Source organism: Heloderma suspectum, chromosome 7 (assembly GCF_057233095.1).
Source record: "Heloderma suspectum isolate Gila_16-S chromosome 7, 16-S_ref, whole genome shotgun sequence".
NCBI lineage: Eukaryota > Metazoa > Chordata > Lepidosauria > Squamata > Helodermatidae > Heloderma > Heloderma suspectum.
Window position 1 is genome coordinate 53,058,090 of NC_139464.1, and position 17,361 is coordinate 53,075,450.

General features: G+C 41.3%; 1 protein-coding gene across 2 annotated transcripts in view; it reads right to left on the reverse strand.

The window, feature by feature from the left end:
* The window catches only part of ELK3 (ETS transcription factor ELK3), a 42,357-nt gene extending 25,515 nt beyond the window's left edge, over positions 1 to 16,842 (reverse strand). Inside the window, exon 1 of one of the 2 annotated variants that reach the window (XR_014784354.1) lies at positions 16,367 to 16,794. The gene's annotated coding sequence lies outside the window, so the exon portion shown is untranslated. Of the gene's footprint in view, positions 1 to 16,366 lie in introns of both variants that reach the window. The other variant, XM_084810220.1, reaches the window with a different exon arrangement.
* Positions 16,843 to 17,361: the final 519 nt, after the last annotated feature.

The window sequence follows — 17,361 nt, forward strand, 5'->3', positions numbered from 1 at the left end:
TTTCCAGCCTGAGCATCTTCATGCTTCCCCCACACCCACACCCAATATGTTGACACTGTAAAATCTAAATTAGGACTTCCTCCTATTATATTTCAGAGGCGTCTTTCTGGGAAAGGCAGATATATCACTTAAAAGGTAGGAATTCCTGCAGCACCACCCAGTGGAAACATTTAAGAATTTTTGCAACTGCCTTACATTTTCTTAAAATGGCTTCAGAAAACAACACCACCACCCCAGATATGTTCCAAAATAGTTTAGATGGTATCTTTTATTGGACCAACTGATTGGGCAACACAGTAAACTTTCAAGCTGTCCTGGACTCCTTTAGGCAGAAAGAAAGGGCATAAAGCAAATTTATATAGCAATATATATATGATTTAGCCGTTAGTGGTAACCAGAGTACTGTGGATCTTGCCTTAGTATATAAGGTGGCACAAATGGCTTTTAAGGTCCCTTCCACCACTACACCCATAAGAGCAGCAGTTAATGATAAAATATAAAACACCTGTTAATTCTCTGAATTCTGCCTGTTTCACCTGTTCTACTTTCAAGATCTTTCCTCTTAGCTCAAAAATACCTTTCTGTCTCCCTTGACCTAGTACATATGACTGAAATTTGCTCACAAATAGTACTAATATTACCATTTTTTATGTCTTTCTTCTAAGGGTCAAACTACACGATACATTAAATATACAGCTGATTCTGTCTGTTTTTTACTCACAAGTAAATATGTGGGGCCACAATTCAGATTGAGACCACTGCATGGGGGATGAGGAAGTTTCCCACCCTCACCAAGCACCTTTCCCCCCCAAATTTCACTCCCTCCTGTGCAGAGGCTAAAAAAATTTAAAAGCCTCTATCGGCTTTCTAACTTCTTATCACTTTCCTTTAATTGTTCTTCCATTGTCTCTAACAGCCTTTTCAATACCTCTGTCTTCAAATATTGTCAATTCTCTAATCAAGGTTTATTTAATAGTTACATTATCCTGAACAGTTATTTTTCCTCTTTTGAAAACTGTTCTTTATCTTTTGGATGCTATATCAACCATAGAAACTGTTGTATTACCTATGAGTTCTTTCTCATCTATTTTTTAAAAACTTCTTCCCTTCATGACAGATACAACTGCTTGCTTCTTTAAACAGTACACAATAGTTTACTTGATGAGATTTCATTTGAAAAATTAACATTGGAAATATTCTTACCTAACTCAATATCCCAGACAGACTATTAAGTTATTAACTCATTAATATAAACATGAATTATACAGGTGCTCACGAATATTCCAAAATGATTAATAATACTGCTAATGTAATGTAATTAATTGATAATCAAATTACTTATAGACCCTTGGTCATTAAACGTAACATGTTAATCAATGAATATAATCAATAGCTATAGTAGAGTAATTCCAACATCAACTCCTCAAAAATCCCCAAATGTCAACTAACTGTGCAATCCTATACATGTCCCATTGCGCTTTAGCCTGCAATCCTTTACCCGCTTACTTGGGAGTAACTTCCACTGAACTCAGTGGAGTTCTCGGTAAGCATGTATAGGATTGCCCGATTATTCACAGGACAAACCCATTCAGGACAAAATTCATTCATTAGCATTCTGCCTAATATTCAAATGTGATATAAATAATTCAGTCAAACTTAATACTGTTAATCATATTACATAAGATTCCTTAATCATTAAACATGAAAAAACATTAATCCATAAACATATTATTGAATTATTCCAACAGCAACTCCAATAATGCAAGCCAATTAGATGACCAGCCCTATCAGCTGTGACGATTCTAGTTCCCAGCTCACTTCTGGAGGGTCTGTGCGAGTTCCCTGAATTCACACTGCCCATCAGTTGATTGCTGCTACCAAAGCTTACTTCATCAATTATGTGCATGAAGACCCAATCCAGCAATGAAGATTCTACATGCCAAACTATGCGGTTGGATGTACGGTTTATTACTGTATACATCCAAAGGCACGCAGTGGCTTAGTGGTTAAGACGCTGAACTTCAGACCGGAAGGTCGGCAGGACAGCAGTTCGAGACCCGAGTGCTGCGTGACGGAGTGAGCTCCCGTCTTCAGTCCCAGCTTCTGCCAACCTAGCAGTTCGAAAGCAAGAAATTGCAAGTAGATAAATAGGTACCACCTCGGTGGGAAAGGTAACAGCATTCCGTGCACCTCAGTGTTCAGTCATGCCGGCCACATGACCACGGAAGCATCTTCGGACAGTGCTGGCTCTTCGGCTTAGAAACGGGGATGAGCACCACACCCTAGAGTCGGACATGACTGGTTGGGGACACCTTTTTTTTTACATCCATCCTATTCTGCCCCCAGGTCTCATTCAGCAAGGCACATAAAAGCTTATTTCCGCACATGGATTGTTCTTCCTAGATTGGGGCAACTGTGTTCAATAGGAAGGAAAAGCAGCTAGTTCCTGTTTGTTAAGGCTTTTAAACTCCAAGCTGTTCAATGTTTCAAAGAAAACACTCATAAAAGAACATAAATCTATACTGGTTCCAAAAATTCATCACGGGATGGAAGTAAAATGCACACAGGCTTCTCACACTTCCTGCCCTACTCATGTGGTGAGCATCTGTGATATATTGGCAGAGCACTTGGTTGCACACTAAAGAACTTCCAGGTTCAAAGCTAGCCTGTATCTTTATTCTTTCCATATGAATCTCAGTTGCATTCTTCTCATGTCAATGTGGCAGAGACATAATTATTTTGCTGACGTACATAAAACTTGAAATGACTCACCTTCTTTAAATGTACCGAAAACATAGATGTAACCAGGATCAAACAGATACAATTATATTACTGCTACTTGTATATGACTACTAACATGTTCGCTGAGTAATATTTATTACACTCCATCACTGACAAATTTATATTTTATCTAGGATTTGAAGCTTCCATTTCTCCCTCAAACTCCTCCCCCCCGCCTCACACACATGCACTCACCCTGTTTTTCTCAGTATAGCGATAATTTGCTTTACTGACAGTAAATGAGCTAAATATTTACTAAATAGCCCAGTAAATGGGTTAAACATTTTCACAAGCCAATCAGTGCTAGAAATATTATATAGATTGCATTCTTTAAGACTAGATACACCCTTTACTGTCACTGGAAAGTCCCCTACGCCCAGTCCAAGGATTGTTGAAGCATGATTAAAGGTGAAGTCTCACACATGCACTTTCAGATCCATGTTCCTGGCTGCCACTGCATATCCTTCTGTCCTAACATAACACACTTTTAAGTGTGTTGCACATCTGATGAAGTAGGTTCTTGCCTACTCAAGTTGATGCCACAATAAATGTGTTAGTCTTCAAGATGCCAAAGTACTCTTTGTTAGTGCTGTAAATCTACAAGCCCTCTTAGATTCCACTATGCAAGATAAAGTGCTGCACGAATGGGCCTTGTTTATTCTCTCATTGATCTACTCTTGGGTATGTATTATGCTGTCAATATTTAATTTGTTTTATTTATATCCCACCTTTCCACCAAAAAATGATGCTCAAGGTGGCTAACAACATCAGGGTGAGGATTTAAAATGTTACGGGTGGTGCTTCCAGACAATCACAGGAAGGAACCCCTGACCATGTACTAAAGTATCCGAGCCACTCTTCCCATCAGTTCCCCTGTACCCTTCAAAAGGCTGCTCTACAAATTGGTCTAATGTAGCACAAGGAGCTGCATTCAGAAGGAAAAATCCAAAAAGCCGCTGGTGTGCACACAAAAGCACTTGTGAACATGCACATGGATCCTTGGATGCCACTCTACTCAGATTCCCTATTTGGCTGTGTGTGTGTGTGTGTGTGTGTGTGTGTGTGTGAAATCTCTTTTTTTAAACACCACCTGCAAATAGGAAAAGTACAGTCTTAAAATCCCGCTAATAAATTATGGTATTTTAATTTTGAAGAAACCCTCAACTTCTTCATGCGGTATTCCACAGTCCTCAAAAAAACTGCAAAGGAATTGATCAAAATATTCAGTACCTGGAACCCTGCAAATAATGGGCCAAATTTGGATTTGGAAACCTTTAAGTGGACTACAGGTTTAGGAATAAGTTTGCAGATCTGTAAGAAATGATGGGTGGAGACAACCCATTGCAATAAAATGTTTTAATAGGTATATATCTAAGACAGGGATATATTGCCCTCTAAATGTTGGTTGACTGCAACTTCCATCATCTCTAACCATTGGCCATGCTGTCTGCGAATGATGGGAACTGGAGTCCACCGATACGTGGTCTAAGAGGTCATGCCATGAACCACTCTACGCAAGCAAATGTTAAATAAGAGCTGACTCCTATTCAAACTTGTTTTATAGCTTGGAAATTAGAAGAAAGTAAGCCATGCTGTCATCAAAATTCCACTTTGTTTTGCTCATCTGGTCGCACACATCTGTTCTCAGACCCCACTCATACATAAGTCAACCAGTCTCTTGCCCTCTTCTCAATTCATGGAAGTGCTTTACACATAAGAGCATGTAGGGATAGATAAATCCACCTGGTTCTTTCTGTGGAGCTTCGGCAGAGAGGCAAGTTAACTCACTCTAGACTGTGGAAGCAAAGATGGTTTCCTCAGTTCAATCCAGGCATGCACAAAGAACATAAGAGCCATGCTGGATCAGACCAAGGATCCATCTAGTCCAGCATTCTGTTCACATAGTGGCCAACCAGCTGTTGACCAGGAAACTACAAGCAGGACACAAATGCAACGGCATCCTCCCGCCCATGCTCCCCAGCAACTGGTGTACACAGGCGTACTTCCAACACTGGAGGTAGCACATAACCATCAGGACTAGTAGCCATCGATAGCTTTCTCCTCCAGGAATTTATCTAACCCCCTTTTAAGTCAACCAAATTGGTGGCCATTGCTACATGTTGTGGTAGCAAATTCCATAGTTTAACTATGCACTGTGTGAAGAAGTACTTTCTTTTATCTGTCCTGAATCTCCTACCAATCCGCTTCATGGGATGACCCTGGGTTCTAGTATTGTGAGAGAGGGAGAAAAATGTCTCCCTATACACATTATCCACACCATGCATAATTTTGTACGTCTCTATCATGACTCCCCTTACCCTCCTTTTTTCCCCAAGCTAGACAGTCCCACTCATTGTAACCTTCCCTCATAGAGGAGGTGCTCCAGCTCCTTGATCATTTTCAAATGATTATTTAAAAGTTGCCCTTTTCTGCACTTTTGCCAGCTCTACAATGTCTTTTTTTTAGGTGTGGTGACCAGAACTGTACACTAAGTGTGGTTGCACCACAGATTTGTATAAAGGCAGTATGATGTTGGCAGTTTTATTCTCAATTCCTTTTCTAACTATGCCTAACATGCAATGTGCCTTTTTTACAGCAGCCACACACTGGGTTGACATTTTCATCAAGCTGTCCACCACAACGTCAAAATATCTTTCTTGGTTGGTCACCACTAGCTCACATCCCATCAGGTTATACCTGAAGTTGGGATTCTTTGCCACAAAGTGCATCACTTTACACTTACTTACACTGAAGCACATTTGCCATTTGGATGCCCATTCTCCCAGTTTGGAGAGATCCTTCTGGAGTTCCGCACAATCTCTTTTTGTTTTAACTGCCCTAAGTCATTTAGTGTCATTGGCAAACTTGGCCACTTCAAGACTTAAAATGGCTGAGCCTATTTTAGCATGCCTGACGGACCTGCAACGGTCTCTTGCTGTGTTTCAGACCTGGTATTTAGCATATTAATACCCTCCACATCCCAAGATGGATGGTCTGTGATACAAGCAAGGGGCTGTTGAATGAACTGACCTTCGATGAAAGCTCTCAGTTGTAGAGCATATGTTTTGAATGCAGAAAGTCCCAAATTCAATCCCTGGTATCTCCTGATACAGCTGGTAGAAACTGATGTCTGAAAACCTAGAAAGCCACTACCAATCAATGTAGACTGTGCTGGACAATGACCTGACTCAGTATAAGGCAGCTTATCTTCCTATGTTCACCATATCACAGGGTCATCATCATGCCAGGTGGAGCTGTTATGCTACTCCCCGTCTCATGTACCCTGAGGCTTCGAAAGTAGAAGGGGATGGACAAAAACATCTCCCTCTGGTCTGGAAGCTTCCATTTATTATTGGTTAATCCAGAATCTGCCAGAAAGCAGTGGGTCCTGAGCCTGCTCCAGAAACACTGGAAGCTGTGGTTCCAGCTGAGATCTAATAGGGTAGAATTATGCTCCACCCTGAAAGCAGTGTAATCTGTGAGCTAAAAAAATGGCAAGAGTACCATGGCAGCAATTTCCACGAACATTCCCTGATTACAAAAGTTGCAGCTGTGGAAATATCAGTTCATGGCTTGCACGTTATGTGGCTCATGCAAGGAGACCACTTGCTTCTTCTGGAGAGAAAATAAGTGCCTGTAAACATGAATTGTCCCTTGAGTCAGCAAAGTGGCAGAAAACAGACCTTGTAAATCTTATCCATTTTTAGACACCACAGCCATGACACAAAACTCCATAGGACTCTAGTGTGCACAGTGTTCTGTGCAAGCAGGAGCTGCTCCATCCCCTCTAATGATGCTCTATTCACACAACATTCCTCAACACAGAAGGCACACACATGTCCACATGTCTGCACACATGTCCACATGTCTGCACACACACCAAAGCACTTGACTAGGGCACAGGGATGCAACCCATAAATCATTTAGTGTTGTGGAACTGAAAGATGATATTTTCTGACACTTAGAACTATAATGTCAACCTGAATTATGCACATTTCTAGGATAAATTTAATTGGATTTTTTCAACATTTCACCACTTATAATTATACATCAACTCTGTAAAGATCATTTATTTTAATTGGAAAAAGGAATTGCTGAGGATTTTTTCTACCTGATTCCCTGAAAGGTGCTAGAGATAGTTGAATTGTAAATTGTTTGAATATCTGAAGTCTTCATCCAGGCCTCAAATTACCAGAGTCTAAATATTCCACACTGGTTTATACCAAGTATCTTTCCAAGAAAGGGTAAAATTTAGGATATAGTCACACACATACTTATTAATGTCAAAGTTTGGCCTCTGGATCCAGGGCTTGGATCCAGATTTAGGCGCTTGCAATTGGGCTGGTGGAACATGACTTATTACATTTCTAAACTGCCCAATAGACAAAGCTCTCCGGGCGGTTCACAAAAACGGAACCCACTCCTCCCCACAGTAGCTTCTCCAGTCCCTGAAAATGCTGCATGGAGGGTCGGTGGACCCTGCTCAGCATAGGGCCTTGCTCAATATGGTGGGAGCCCCAAAAATTGGGCAGGGGTATCTTTTGCGAGTGGAGCCCTTCCTTTCATGGAAGGCAGATTCTAGATCCAGCCACTTATATTTTGGTATTCTGCTGCCTGCTACTGTTTTTATTGTACCATTTCATAGTGTTATTATGTTTTATTGAATTTGACCATTAGTTACCTTGCAACTTGTAAAAGGGTGACTTATAAATCCATAACTAAATTAAGTTCAAAGTTTGTGTTTTCCTAGGTGTCGTATCTTTCACCATTCATGCAAGTGCATGTGTACAGAGATTATTTCCAGAAACACGCTCGGGGGGGGGGGGGCAGCTGTTAGTCAGTGATGACCATTTATATACTTGTTATCAGAAATGGATGGAAATGACTGTCACTTACATGAGTGCCTATGTGCATAGTGAAGAGTAACATGCCTAGGAAACAACAAAATATCTGCAGATTTTGCACACATGTGCAAATCCACTCTGTATGCTGAACAGATTTACGATAAATAAGTATGCGTAGACAATATAGTGTGATACTGTCACCACATTTAAGAGATACTTACACTATAGAAGTCTGCTTTCCAGATGTACTAATATACAGCACAAAACAAATGGATGGAAGTTTGAAGAAAAAGCCAAATCCTTTGTTGTAAACATGTAAAATAATAGGTCTCAAAAAGATCTCTATTTATGAATTATGTTTAGTGCATAAAATAAAGCTCTTGTAAGCATTATTAGTTTTTACAAGCAGCTTTACTATTTTTGCCTCAGCACAGTAGATCATAGGATCAAATAATCAGATAATAAACATTTCAATACATGGTGTGTGAACAAAAAACAATTAAGTATATTAATAAAATCAAATAAACACAGCCAAGGAAACAAACACATACACGTGCATATAATGAAAGTTTATTTTAAAATAAATTATTCAGTGTTTATTTAATTCTGGTTAGCCAAGCTAAACTCACTATATGCTAGTAGAGACATGCTTTTCAAGCCCTTGATATCCTGAACCTAAATTACCCCCAACAAATGAATGCCCAATGTTTCCTTGAAACCCTCCTAGAAAGGAAATTCCATGGAGCTCCAAAGAAGCTTATTGTATATTTCAGGTGTCTGTGACTTATTGCTAAATGAGCATTGCATTGACTTTCTTCTCCACTATGTTCTTGCTTGCATGCATGTCCTTTAGAGTTCTGATACCTAACCCAAGGCGCTTGCAGAAACATACTGCACCCTAATTAGGACTTATGTTGGCTCCTTGCTTGTTTTTAGTTCCTTGGAGTGTCCTCCATTTCCTTGTTTCTGCTTTTCAGCAGGATACTGAGACATCCTGCGGCTGCCTGTTCCCTCCTGAGTGTTGAGCTGTTTCAGTATACTGTAGTGATGAGTTGTCTCTAGTACAGACATACACAGATCAGCCAATATTTCGGTACTTGTCAAAGTAAGGTCTGTAGCCTGAGAAATGTGTAGTTTTTCCCAAGCTACATGCCCTACTTCCATTGACTGTGTTCATGAGAACAGATGGAACAGCTTTATGGTTTTGAGAACTACTCCATAATCTGGGTTTCTCAATCTGCTGGATGTGTCCTCACCCTGTCTCCTCCCATAGAAATCCTAGTATTATCAACCGGTACAGAAGTTTAAGTGTAAATACTTGAACAAATACTGTGAGAAAGCGTATTCCAATGTCAAAAATTAATCCTGCTTTCAAGAAAGGCCATATACAGATCAAAGTGTATACATTTTAGCCACTTTGTCCTTTAGTGTTTTATTTTGATGCTTAGTAAGCTTGACTTCCTGTCCCTGTATCTTGACGTTCAGCTCTAAATCATGACTAATTCTTAAGTCATACATAATTCAACAAATTCTTAAGAACAGATATGTTCTTGTCTTTCAAGAGGTCTCAAAAGTCTCCAGAATACTAGCTGATTCATTCAGCAAGAAACTTCAAATAAAACAAACATGTATAATCACTCAAGGTCTATGTGATACCCTTATTGTGGAAAATACAGAAGCGGCAAGCCACACAAAACTATAGAATAAAACAAGAGCTGACACAGTAAAGCAAGTTTCTTAAAAGCAAAAATTGTGGCCTGTTGTAACTAGCATTGGGTGTGGTTATAAATGACACAGAGGAGCCTAAAGCCAACAGATACCTTTCTAGAAGTCAATCAGTGACTTTACTCAACGTGGCAACTAAAAATAAATAAATATCCAGTTTGTGAAGTACTATGCATGCCACTGCATTTACAGAAGTGGAGGTCATTGTACTATAAACAGACATACCACTTTTGATGGGAATCAGTTAAAAATGTATCCTGGACTAGTCCTACCACTAATTAATCCAAAGAACACCACAATTAAAGCACAATAAATATGAATATGAACATTCTGAAGACCCTCACTAATCCATTTTTCATGACACCTCAAGGTCTGAAACAATTCTACTATAGGTTGATATTCAACCTACATTTCCTTTCTCCAAATGCACACCTATAGTACACACAAGTTATAGTTGTTAAATTGTAATGGCTTGCTCCAAAGCTTCCGTAGACATTTTGTCAGGATGTAAAAAACGTATCCAGTAGTGAGCCCTAACTCCCTATACCACAATTGTAATGGATGGTTCCTTGTTTGAAACCATTAAGAACATAACATTAAGAAAATTAAGAACACCAAATCAGATCACAAGTCCATGTAGTCCAATATTTATTTCCTACAGCAGCCACACTGTGGACATCTCACAAGTAGGGCATGATGGAGATGGAAATTGCTGTTTGTTTCTAGCAGCTGATATACTTAGAGATACCAGATTACAGTTACACGTTTATCAAATCACAGCACAGGGAGCTTCAGAGGTTTCTCCTGAGTTCAGTTCCTTCCAGCAGTTTAAAAGCCACTCCCCAAATGTGGAAGACTTTCAGAGCATTTTTACACTGGGCTAAAATGCCACAACTTTACCAGGGCTTCTGCTTCCGGATTCCTTGCAGGATTACGTTCGACTCCTTTCCACGTGGTTTTTCCTTTTTTTTTCTTTCTCGGCAAGTTCTATATGTTTCATTATAAAGCTACTAGAAGGTGCTGTAGTATTCTTTGTGATAAAGCACCATTTCATCAGTATACCATAGATTTACCATGGCTCATAGCAGGTGGAGGGAAAATGCCAGACTTTCGTTGTCATGAAAAACAATGCGATAATGGTTGCAAAGAGCAGGCAGTGCCTTGAAGCATGATGACGTTGTGTATAGGACCCATGAACTTCCGTGAGTGACCAGTCATGGGTGTACGATAAATGCCTTGTGTAGAAACAGTCTCAGGCATGTGTCTGATACACTGCCAGAAGCTGTGATCAGAAAAGAAAACCAGGAAGCCCTACCATGCACACAAAAGAGCTTAAGCTTCCACATTGGGGGGGGGGGGGTTTGGCTTCCACAGCCTATATGCACAGTCTATACATCCCTTGTTTCTCATTGCTTATATTTCAAGGAAAACAATAGAAGTTATTTTCCATTTCTGATTTCCAAGATATATTTAGCATATTGTGGCAAACATGGATTGATGAACTTCTTTATTTTAAATCAACAGACAGAATTTTTCTCTCTATGGATTTACTTTCTGTACAAAAGCCCTATCTCACAAACAACTGTGCATCTGGTTTCTTCACATTTTGGCAATCTTTCAGAATATATCATGCACTTCCTGATCCCAAGACCACATTTTTTTATGCATGTTAGCTCTTCCATGCACATTATGAACAGAATGTCAGTTCATAGTCTATAATAGTAACAAAGGACTTTGTCTGGACTAGTTTGGACATCACACCAAACCATGGTTGGCACTATGGGAACGAACTTTCAAGAAGCCTTGGGTTTGCCTGCTCCCACCTTCCTTTCATGTGCAGAGATTTCCTCCCTTCTTCCCTGATTTGAGACAAACCATATAGTTTACTATCTGAACCAAACCAGCAAATTATAGTTTGAGCTTACCCTGCAAATCAGGACTGGAAACCAGGATAAGAATCTGTTTTCCAATCCTGAACTGCCTGGAATGCACAATCATCATTTGTCAGTTCAGATGAAATGGCAAATCATAGTTTGCCTCAACCCAGGAAAGAGGTGAGGGAATTCTTCATGCAGAGGAGGAATGAGTGGGAGGAGGGAGCACACAAGCTCCTTGAAAGGTCATTCTCATAGTTCCAAACCATGGTTTGGCATTATGTTTGAATGACCTGTGGGTGAACCAGGAAATTAATATAATGATCCCTTTGATACCTATCTATGTTATAATAGCAAACTTTTCAAATGCAGTTTCACCTTGCTTTGGCTTCATTAAATTACAACAAAACCACTTACATACTAGTCCTAAACATATATGCTGATATATCTGCCCACAAAACTGCTATAATGTCACTTCATTTTGTAATTTGGTAGCTGTAGGCATATCCTCTCCTAAACACTTTGGTGCTGGCCCAGTAAACCTTTAAATCCAAGCTCATTCATTTAACTTCTGTAAACCGCCCAGAAAGCTTCAGCTATGGGGCTGTATAGAAATGTAATAAATAATAATTCACTGCAAATCATGAACAGAAATCTGTTCAAAATCTAGTTGTTCAAGTGTGTATTAAAAACAGTAACATACTCGTACACTACGCTCAACATCTAAAGTCCTCCTCTAGATTTTTCACACCCTCTTGACTGCTAAAAGACCGATACTACAACACTAGAAAGATAAAAGCTCACCACCTATAATGCAGTGGATTGAAGAGCTAACAACACTAGGAAAATCTGAAAGAGTGGTACATAGGTGTCACTTGCAAATGGACTTATATTTGGATATTTGGTCTGCTTTTACTGAAGTGTATGTATAATCCATTTCTTCTTTATTCTTTTCTATTTTTAGAATATTGTAATATTTGGAACTGAGGCCTTCAAAGCATGTGGCTATACTTGCACATTTCTTTTTGGTTTGTTTTTTCTTTTCTTGAAATTCACAATAATTTTTTTTTAAACAATAAGGTCCTCCTCCAGGTGCCTACTCCGAGGAAGGCTCGGAAAACAGCAACAAGGGAGAGGGCCTTCTCAGTGGTGACCCCCCAATTATGGAATGATCTCCGTGATGAGGCTTGCCTGGCGCCAACATTGTTATCTTTAAGCACCCTGTCAAGACTTTTCTCTTTTCCCAGGCATTTAGCAGCATGTGATGTTGTAATTGATCCTGGATTTGTTTTATGGTTCAGCTGACTGCTCAAAGTTGTTTTTAGATATATGTTGTCTCTGTGTATACTGTCTGTTTGTATGTTTTGTAAGTTTTAAAATTTTGCATATTGTATTTTTAATGTTTTTAACCTTTGTAAACTGCCCAGACAGTTTCAGCTATGGGGCTGTATACAAATGGAATAAAAAATAATAATAGTAATAATAATGATAATAATTTTTAAAAATCAGAAATCTTTGAAATTTATTACTTTGTTTACAGATATTTAGTTGACAGAAATACCTGTAAACTGAACAAAAGATAGCCCTTCTTCATAGGATGCAGTATTCTTGAGCAAGGGGAAAATAAAAAATAGGAAAATGAAAAATATAGAACTCTGAAATTATAAATACAAAGTAATTGACCTGTAAATAATATAATACCTAATACTCAGAACTGGAGTACTAAGAGCAGAGCAGTTTTCCCACAACAGATAGTTTCCCCCCTAAAAATAACTTTTAAGGGTGCAATCCTATGCATGTTTAGACAGAGAAAAGGCCTACAACTCCCAGCATTCCCCAGCCAGCATGGCTGGCTGGGGAATGCTGGGAGTTGTAGGCCTTTTCTCTGTCTAAACATGCATAGGATTGCGCTGTAAATGTATTAATACAAGTGGAAATCCAGAGAGAGTTGCCAGAATCTTATGATTCTATAGACTTCGTCAGTGTTGTTTGAACATCCTATATACTAACAGCAAACTCAATTCTCCAAGCGTCAGCCCATACATAGGCCAAAGTATCTTTGGGCAGGATGTTCCAGAGTTTATGGGCCACTACTGAAAAAGCCCTGTTCCATCCCACCAGCAACCAAAGTTCTGTAATCGGTAGCATCTGAACAGGACCTCTCCAGAATACAGTAGGCTCTCATTAAGTCTTCAGGTATGCATGGTTTTAAAATTGAAGACCGGCACTTTGAATAGCAACTGATAGTAGGTCTGGGAGGAGCATAGCTGACCAGCTAAATGTGGTCATATCTTCCTGTTCCTGAAAGGTGATGGGCTGATACATTGTCCAGCAGCTTACCTTCCAAACATTCTTCAAAGACAGTCCTATACAGCACTTTACAATGGCCAGTTCCTGAGGTTACAAAGACATGGATGGTAGTTCCTGCAAGCCTAGTTACTACAAAAGATTGCAGTAAGCACACCAGATTTAATTGATAAAAAGGATTCCTAGATGCCACAGCCACCTGAAATTATAAGGAGCAAAGCTGGGTCCAGGAATGCTCCTAGTCTGTGAACCAAATATTTATTTTATGTTGTTAAATTTCTAAGCCATCCCATATCAGGGTTTGGGGGCACATAGGAAAATTTAAATAAAATCTCAAACCAATATCTACTAAAACACACACACACAAAATAGGTTACAAAAACCAAGGCAGACATGTTGGACATAAGAAAAATACAAGAAAAAAACAATACTGTTCATATATGTTTAATGGGGCTGCCATTCTGGAAGAGTTTCTGTGCATTCCTGCAATCAAGGCTGGAGAAATTCCCAGATGCCTGGTCACCTCGTCAGCTAGAACTTTTTAAGTAGCACACGGGAATATGATATATGTATTCAGTCCTAGACAGGGCTGCCACCAACCATTTGCCTTCAAACTGGAAAGATGTTTCAGTGTCTGAAGCTAAATAAACTGGCAGGTGTACAATTAAGTTCAAATGAAAATATTACAAATCATTTAAAATAACCACACAAAACATTATGTGTTTGTTACAACAAGATAATTTGGTTAAATGTAGTTGCACATTTTTGTTTTTAGATCAACCTTTTGTAATCTTTCTGTACTAAAACAGGCAGAAGGAAGGCAGGAAGAAAGGAAATTTAGTAGACCCATCCATCATTAATGCCTTTTGTCATTTTACATCATTCCCCATAAGAATGTGTGAAATTATCAAATATCAAAACTCTAAAACCAACACAATGTTCACAAAGGCAAAGCCCTTATTTAAGAAAATTCAAATGAAACCCTTGTAATTAGTTGTCATTAAAAAGTCATTCAAGGCCACATGACCAAAAAGATGCAGGATTAAATTAGCTTGGTCCCCTCCCAATAAAGATGTAACTTGTCTCACTTTCAACAGTAGTGGTAGAAAGTCTGAGAGGGCTTCACAAAACCCTCCTGTGTTAGGGAACGGAAACGCCTAATGAGATTAGTTGGTGTGTGCAGACATTACTTAGCCATGACTAAATGGGCTCTCTTCCTGCAGCCAGTGGAAAATTCAGGGAACTTTTTCCTCCTGCAGCATCAGAGTCCCTCTAACCTTCAGCAAAGCCAGATCCAAAAACAACTCTCCGGGTTTGTTTTTTTTTTCTCCCTCCCCTCTTTTTGAGTTGATGGTGTAAAGTATAAAAATGGACGGGGTAGGGGTTGTTTGATGGAGGAAGAGGGTAGGGAACTCGCTTGGTCTTTTTCTCTGTATCTACAAAGGAAACGGTAAAAGAGCAACTACATAAACCTGAGCAGGAGAAAACCACAGAGTTTCTTTGTGAGCTGCAGTGACTCATTTTCAAGATGTTGTCTGCTGCCAGTTTCAAACCGGAAGCGCATGGCAATTAGTCTTGCTGTTTCCAGACAAGCCAGAAACTCTCCCAACACTTTCCCCCCCTCCTCCAAAGCCCACCCCATCCCCGGCCGTTTCTTCCTCTCCTTGCAGCCCCCAACAATTTACCCTGTTCCTGAGCAAACGCTTCTGATTCATGAGGGATACGATCTGGTGTGTTGTTCTCCTCTCCCTCCCCCTTTTCCAAACACAAATCCGGATTCATTGTTTTTATAAAACGGCCCATGTGGCTGCTACAAGCGGGATACCACCATCAAACCCCGCCAGGTTATGGGCATACGTAAAGTCTCGCTCTCGCTCTCGCTCTCTCTCTCACACACACACACACACACACACACTCCCCCGCGCGCGCGCGCGAGCAAAAGGGGCTCACGGAGACGGAGCTCCTTCTGAGGGAGATTCATACTTATGCCTATCGGACGGGGTCCGTCCCCCCCATCTCACCCACTTCAAAAGGCGCTGACCCAAAGGCCGCTTCCCCAAACGTAACAAGGCCCTCCCCCGCCCTCCCCTCGACTCGGGCGTCCGACTCGGCCCCCATCCCCCCATCCACAGGCGCTTCGGCCGAGGCAGTCATGCCCCGGACTCCCGTTCCCTCAGCCGAGTTGTGCGTTCCTCCTCACACGCCTCCCCGCCCAAGGAGAGCTCCCTATCTTTCCTTCCCCCTTTCGGCCAGCGACAGGTGGAGACCCTGGCATATTTCTATACACACACACACACACACGGAGCTGACATAACACGTTCTTCATTTTGTGCTCGCCTCCAAAAGTCAGCGACTCCTTTCTGCCTCCCCCCCCCCGCTCCCCCGGGGTCTTCATCGCGCCCTCTCGCCTACAGGCGAGGAACAACGTCTCGCCTTTCTCCCCCCCCCTTGAGGCAGTGACACCCCCTCCCCATTTGCTCCCCCAGACACTCCCCACCCCCACTGCCAGATGGCACTTCTGTCCCGCAGCGAAGACCTCGAGCGGGCTGGGTTTCTGCTGCCGCTCGCTCCGAGCAGGCACGGACACTCTCGCACACGCAGGGCTCTTCTCTCCCCTCCCCCGGCAGCCCGAACCGACGCCTTGCGGCGGGGCAGGGATCCCCGCGGCACGAGCCTTTCGCGTTCTCTGCCCAGGCAAGCGGAGGCGCCTCCAGGCAGCGAAACGCGAGCAGACAAAACACTCCGGCACCATCCCCTTTCCACGCAGCTCCCACCTGTCTCTCAACCCTTTTCTGCCTCCAACTTCAAACTCTGTCCAACTTTCGAGCTACGTACCCAAGGTCTGGTGGGCTTTTCCAACGTCTTCTGGCCGTTTTAAAGGGAGCGGTGTAAAATCCCCCGGTTTTCCATGCTGACAAGTCTTCTAAAACGCTCTGTTGCTCTTGTAATGAGATCCTGATTTCCCCCCTTGTTTCTTTCTCTCTTCCACCCCCCCCCCTTGGGTTGGTGTGTGTGCGAGAGTGAGAGAGAGAGAGCAGGAAGTTGGAGCAGTCAGACAGAGAGCCGGCTCACTTCCTTTCCTGCATTATTCCCCAGGCGGTTTGCAGTCTGTGTAAACAGGCTTTTCCTCCCTTCTCCCCTCTCTCTGGCCACTGATGTGCAGGCAGCATTGCTGTAATATAAGACACACACATAGTAAAATGGTAACGGTAACTTCTCTCTCTCTCTCTCTCTCTCTCACACACACACACACACACACACACACCAAGGAACTCCAGCAGCTCCCTCTGACCTCCACCTCTTCCTGTTCTGTACCCCCGGGGAGGAGCTTCAAACAAGACCAACAAACTTTGCTCATCAGCAACAGCTACTAAAAAACAGAAGGTGGCTTTGCAAAAAAGAATCCAGCTTTTCCAAAATGCTGTGATGCCAGCTAGCTGGAAGAATTTAACTATGCTTGCGGATCTGGGCACAAAGACCTGTGTGTGGGGCCCACGTACACATAATATTTGCACGGTAAATGCCGATTAATAGTATAGTAACAAACGAATCAGAAACATTCATGGGAGCGCATTTATTACTTTGTGCTAAAATCAACATTTTTACAAATCTAGTTTAAAGGGAAAAAAAGAGCAACACATACTGTACTTTCTGCTCTCATTGGGCAGTGCTGATGACTGTGGCCATCACAGCAGTTTCTTCAGGAGTCCTACTGATAGATTCAGAAGCACTCTGTTATGGCCTAAATTAAGACAGAATCCTAGAAGAGTTCAAACCCATTCTCAAGAAATGCAAAATCAAGCCATTCCTGAGTCCAGGAGAAGCTTTAA